A 6893-nucleotide genomic window follows, 5' to 3' on the forward strand; every position below is an offset into this window, starting at 1 on the left:
AGGAAAAACGAAAATAGAAGCTAGTCTTAAAAAAATCCAAGCCCACGAATGTAGGTTATGGGAGATTACTGACTCAATGAAACGATCCAATGTTAGAATCATCGGCATCCCCGAGGGGGTGGAGAAAAACAGAGGTCTAGAAGAGATATTTGAACAAATTGTAGCTGAAAACTTCCCTAATCTAGCGAGGGAAACAAACATTCATGTCCAAGAGGTAGAGAGGACCCCTCCCAAGCTCAACCACGACAACCTATGCCACGTCACGTCATAGTGCATTTCGCAAATATTAGATCCAAGGATACAGTATTGAAAACGGCCAGGGCAACGAAATTTCTCGCGTACCAAGGCAAAGGCATCAGAATTACGTCAGACCTGTCTACACAGACCTGGAATGAGAGAAAGGGTTGGGGGAGCATTTTTAAAGCTCTTTCAGAGAAAAACATGCAGCCAAGGATCCTTTATCCAGCAAGGCTGTCATTCAGAAGTGATGGAGAAATAAAGACATTTCAGAATCGCCAGTCATTAACCAATTTCATAACCACGAAACCAGCCCTACAGGAGATATTAAGGGGGGTTCTATAAAGGTAAAAAGGCCCCAAGAGTGATACAGAACAGAAAGTCACAACCAATACAAAGACTTTACTGGCAACATGGCATCATTAAAATCATATCTCTCAGTACTCAGTCTTAATGTTAATGGCTTAAATTCTCCCATAAAATGCCACAGGGTTGCAGATTGGATAAAAAGAAATGACCCATCCATTTGCTGTCTACAAGAGACTCATTTTGAACCCAAAGATGCATTCAGACTGAGAGTAAGGGGATGGAGTACCATCTTTCACGCAAATGGACCTCAAAAGAAAGCTGGGGTAGCAATTCTCATATCAGATAGATTGGATTTTAAACTAGAGACTATAGTTAGGGATGCAGAAGGGCACTATATTATTCTTAAAGGAAGTATTCAACAAGTGGATATGACAATTATAAATATATATGCCCCCAACAGGGGAGCAGCAAGATACACAAGCCAACTCTTAACCAGAATAAAGAGACATATAGATAAAAATACATCAATAGTAGGGGACCTCAATACTCCACTATCAGAAATAGACAGAACACCCGGCAAAAACAAAGCAAAGAATCAAAGGCTTTGAATGCCATACTCGACAAGTTGGACCTCATAGATATATATAGAACACTACACCCCAGAACCAAAGAATGCTCATTCTATTCTAATGCCCATGGAACATTCTCAAGAATAGACCATGTTCTGGGACACAAAACAGGTCTCAACCGATATCAAAAGATTGAAATTATTCCCTGCATATTCTCAGACCACAACGCTCTGAAATTGGAACTCAACCACAAGGAAAAATTTGGAAGAAACTCAAACACTTGGAGACTAAGAACCATCCTCCTCAGGAATGACTCGATAAACCAGGAAATCAAAAATCAACTTAAACAATTTATGGAGACCAACGAGAATGAAAACACAACGGTCCAAAACCTATGGATACTGCAAAGGCAGTCCTAAGGGGGAAATATATAGCCATCCAAGCCTCACACAAAAGAATAGAGAAACCTAAAATGCAGTTTTTATATTCTCACCTCAAGAAGCTGGAACAGCAACAGAGGGACAGGGCTAATCCACGCACGAGGAAGCAGTTGACCAAAATTAGAGCAGAAATCAATCAATCAGAAACCACAAGTACAGTAGAGCAGATCAACAGGACTAGAAGCTGGTTCTTTGAGAGAATCAATAAAATTGACAGACCACTGGCAACACTTATCCAAAAGAAAAGAGAAAGGACCCAGATTATTAAAATTATGAATGAAAAAGGAGAGGTCACGACGAACACCATTGAAATTGGAAGGACTATTAGAAATTTTTATCAACAGCTATATGCCAATAAACTAAGCAATCTGGAAGAGATGGAATCCTTCCTGGAAACCTATAAACTACCAAGACTGAAACCGGAAGAAATTGATTTCTTAAACAGACCAATTAATGATGAAGAAATTGAGTCAGTGATAAACAACCTTCCAAATAACAAAACTCCAGGCCCGGACAGTTTTCCTGGGGAATTCTACCAAACATTCAAAGAAGGAATAATACCTATTCTCCTAAAGCTATTTCAAAAAACAGAAACAGAGGGAAGCTACCAAACTCATTCTATGAGGCCAATATTACCTTGATCCCCAAACCAGGCAAAGACCCCCTCAAAAAGGAGAATTACAGACCGATTTCCCTAATAAATATGGACGCCAAAATCCTCAACAAGATCCTGGCTTATAGAATCCAACAGTACATTAAAAGGATTATCCATCATGATCATGTGGGATTCATACGTGGGATGCAAGTGTGGTTCAATATTCGCAAATCAATCAGCGTGATACATCATATCAACAAGAAAAGACTCAGGAACCATATGATCCTCTCAATTGATGCCGAAAAAGCATTTGACAAAATACAGCATCCTTTCCTGATTAAAACCCTTCAGAGTGTAGGAATAGAGGGTACATTTCTCAATCTCATAAAAGCCATCTATGAAAAGCCTACTGCAAATATTATTCTCAATGGGGAAAAGCTGGAAGCCTTTCCCTTAAGATCAGGAACACGACAAGGATGCCCACTCTCGCCACTATTATTCAACATAGTACTAGAAGTCCTTGCAACAGCAATCAGACGACAAAAAGGGATCAAAGGTATCCAAATTGGCAAAGAGGAACTCAAAATGTCTCTCTTCGCAGATGACATGATACTCTATATGGAAAACCCAAAACAATCCACTCCCAAACTATTAGAAGTTATAGAGCAATTCAGTAACGTGGCGGGATACAAAATCAATGCTCAGAAATCAGTTGCATTTCTGTACACGAATAACGAGACCGAAGAAAGAGAAATTAGGGAATCCATCCCATTTACAATAGCACCAAAAACCATACGTTACCTTGGAATTAACTTAACCAGAGACGTAAAGGACCTATATTCTAGAAACTATAAATCACTCTTAAAAGACATTGAGGAAGACATAAAAAGATGGAAAGATATTCCATGCTCATGGATCAGAAGAATTAACATACTTAAAATATCCATGCTACCCAGAGCAATCTACACTTTCAATGCTATCCCGATCAAAATACCAAGGACATTTTTCAAAGAACTGGAACAAACAGTCCTTAAATTTGTATGGAAACAGAAAAGGCCCCGAATCTCCAAGGAACTGTTGAAAAGGAAAAACAAAGCTGGGGGCATCACAATGCCGGATTTCGAGCTGTACTACAAAGCTGTGATCACAAAGACAGCATGGTACTGGCACAAAAACAGACACATAGACCAATGGAACAGAATAGAGAGCCCAGAAATGGACCCTCGGCTCTTTGGGCAACTAATCTTTGATAAAGCAGGAAAAAACATCCGGTGGGAAAAAGACAGTCTCTTCAATAAATGGTGCTGGGAAAATTGGACAGCTACATGCAAGAGAATGAAACTTGACCACTATCTCACACCATACACAAAAATAAACTCCAAATGGATGAAAGACCTCGATGTGAGACAGGAATCCATCAAAATTCTAGAGGAGAACATAGGCAACAACCTCTACGACATCGGCCAAAGCAACCTTTTTCATGACACATCCCCAAAGGCAAGAGAAACAAAAGATAAAATGAATTTATGGGACTTCATAAAGATTAAAATTTTCTGCACATCCAAGGAAACAGTCAGAAAAACTAAGAGGCAGCCCACGGAATGGGAGAAGATATTTGCAAATGACACTACAGATAAAGGACTAGTATCCAAGATCTACAAAGAACTTCTCAAACTCAATACACGAGAAACAAATAAACAAATCATAAAATGGGCAGAAGATATGAACAGACACTTTTCCAATGAAGACATACAAATGGCTAACAGACACATGAAAAAATGTTCAAAATCATTAGCCATCAAGGAAATTCAAATCAAAACCACACTGAGATACCACCTTACGCCAGTTAGAATGGCAAAAATAGACAAGGCAAGAAACAACAATTGTTGGAGAGGATGTGGAGAAAGGGGATCCCTCCTACATTGTTGGTGGGAATGCAAGTTGGTACAGCCAGTCTGGAAAACAGTGTGGAGGTCCCTTAAAAAGTTAAAAATTGAGCTACCCTATGATCCAGCCATTGCACTACTGGGTGTTTACCCCAAAGATACAGACGTAGTGAAGAGAAGGGCCATATGCACCCCAATGTTCATAGCAGCAATGTCCACAATAGCTAAATCGTGGAAGGAGCCGAGATGCCCTTCAACAGATGACTGGATTAAGAAGTTGTGGTCCATATATACAATGGAATATTACTCAGCTATCAGAAAGAACGAGTTCTCAACATTTGCTACAACATGGACAGCACTGGAGGAGATAATGCTAAGTGAAATAAGTCAAGCACAGAAAGACAACTATCATATGATTTCTCTCATCTATGGAACATAAGAACTAGGATGATCGGTAGGGGAAGAAAGGGATAAAGAAAGGGGGGGTAATCAGAAGGGGGAATGAAACATGAGAGACTATGGACTATGAGAAACAAACTGAGGACTTCAGAGGGGAGGGGGTGGGGGAATGGGATAGACCGGTGATGGGTAGTAAGGAGGGCACGTATTGCATGGTGCACTGGGTGTTATACACAACTAATGAATCATCGAGCCTTACATCGGAAACCGGGGATGTACTGTATGGTGACTAACATAATATAATAAAAAATCATTAAAAAAAAAAAAAAGAAAGACATTGAGGAAGACATAAAAAGATGGAAAGATATTCCATGCTCATGGATCAGAAGAATTAACATAGTTAAAATGTCCATTCTACCCAGAGCAATCTACACTTTCAATGCTATCCCGATCAAAATACCGAGGACATTTTTGAAAGAACTGGAACAAATAGTCCTTAAATTTGTATGAAAACAGAAAAGGCCCCGAATCTCCAAGGAACTGTTGAAAAGGAAGAACAAAGCTGGGGGCATCACAATGCCGGATTTCGAGCTGTACTACAAAGCGGTAATCACAAAGACAGCATGGTACTGGCACAAAAACAGACACGTAGACCAATGGAACAGAATAGAGAGCCCAGAAATGGACCCTCGGCTCTTTGGGCAACTAATCTTTGATAAAGCAGGAAAAAACATCCGGTGGGAAAAAAGACAGTCTCTTCAATAAATGGTGCTGGGAAAATTGGACAGCTACATGCAAAAGAATGAAACTTGACCACTCTCTCACACCATACACAAAAATAAACTCCAAATGGATGAAAGACCTCGATGTGAGACAGGAATCCATCAAAATTCTAGAGGAGAACATAGGCAGCAATCTCTATGACATCGGCCAAAGCAACCTTTTTCATGACACATCCCCAAAGGCAAGAGAAACAAAAGATAAAATGAATTTATGGGACTTCATAAAGATTAAAATTTTCTGCACAGCCAAGGAAACAGTCAGCAAAACTAAGAGGCAGCCCACGGAATGGGAGAATACATTTGCAAATGACACTACAGATAAAGGACTGGTATCCAAGAGCTATAAGAACTTCTCAAACTCAATACACGAGAAACAAATAAACAAATCATAAAATGGGCAGAAGATATGAACAGACACTTTTCCAATGAAGACATACAAATGGCTAACAGACACATGAAAAAATGTTCAAAATCATTAGCCATCAAGGAAATTCAAATCAAAACCACACTGAGATACCACCTTACGCCAGTTAGAATGGCAAAAATAGACAAGGCAAGAAACAACAATTGTTGGAGAGGATGTGGAGAAAGGGGATCCCTCCTACATTGTTGGTGGGAATGCAAGTTGGTACAGCCAGTCTGGAAAACAGTGTGGAGGTCCCTTAAAAAGTTAAAAATTGAGCTACCCTATGATCCAGCCATTGCACTACTGGGTGTTTACCCCAAAGATACAGACGTAGTGAAGAGAAGGGCCATATGCACCCCAATGTTCATAGCAGCAATGTCCACAATAGCTAAATCGTGGAAGGAGCCGAGATGCCCTTCAACAGATGACTGGATTAAGAAGTTGTGGTCCATATATACAATGGAATATTACTCAGCTATCAGAAAGAACGAGTTCTCAACATTTGCTACAACATGGACAGCACTGGAGGAGATAATGCTAAGTGAAATAAGTCAAGCACAGAAAGACAACTATCATATGATTTCTCTCATCTATGGAACATAAGAACTAGGATGATCGGTAGGGGAAGAAAGGGATAAAGAAAGGGGGGGTAATCAGAAGGGGGAATGAAACATGAGAGACTATGGACTATGAGAAACAAACTGAGGACTTCAGAGGGGAGGGGGTGGGGGAATGGGATAGACCGGTGATGGGTAGTAAGGAGGGCACGTATTGCATGGTGCACTGGGTGTTATACACAACTAATGAATCATCGAGCCTTACATCGGAAACCGGGGATGTACTGTATGGTGACTAACATAATATAATAAAAAATCATTAAAAAAAAAAAAAGAAAGACATTGAGGAAGACATAAAAAGATGGAAAGATATTCCATGCTCATGGATCAGAAGAATTAACATAGTTAAAATGTCCATTCTACCCAGAGCAATCTACACTTTCAATGCTATCCCGATCAAAATACCGAGGACATTTTTGAAAGAACTGGAACAAATAGTCCTTAAATTTGTATGAAAACAGAAAAGGCCCCGAATCTCCAAGGAACTGTTGAAAAGGAAGAACAAAGCTGGGGGCATCACAATGCCGGATTTCGAGCTGTACTACAAAGCGGTAATCACAAAGACAGCATGGTACTGGCACAAAAACAGACACGTAGACCAATGGAACAGAATAGAGAGCCCAGAAATGGACCCTCGGCTCTTTGGGCAACTA

The sequence above is a fragment of the Ursus americanus genome, chromosome 21 (assembly GCF_024610735.1).
Source record: "Ursus americanus isolate L20-20 chromosome 21, mUrsAme1.1.p, whole genome shotgun sequence".
Classification (NCBI taxonomy): domain Eukaryota; kingdom Metazoa; phylum Chordata; class Mammalia; order Carnivora; family Ursidae; genus Ursus; species Ursus americanus.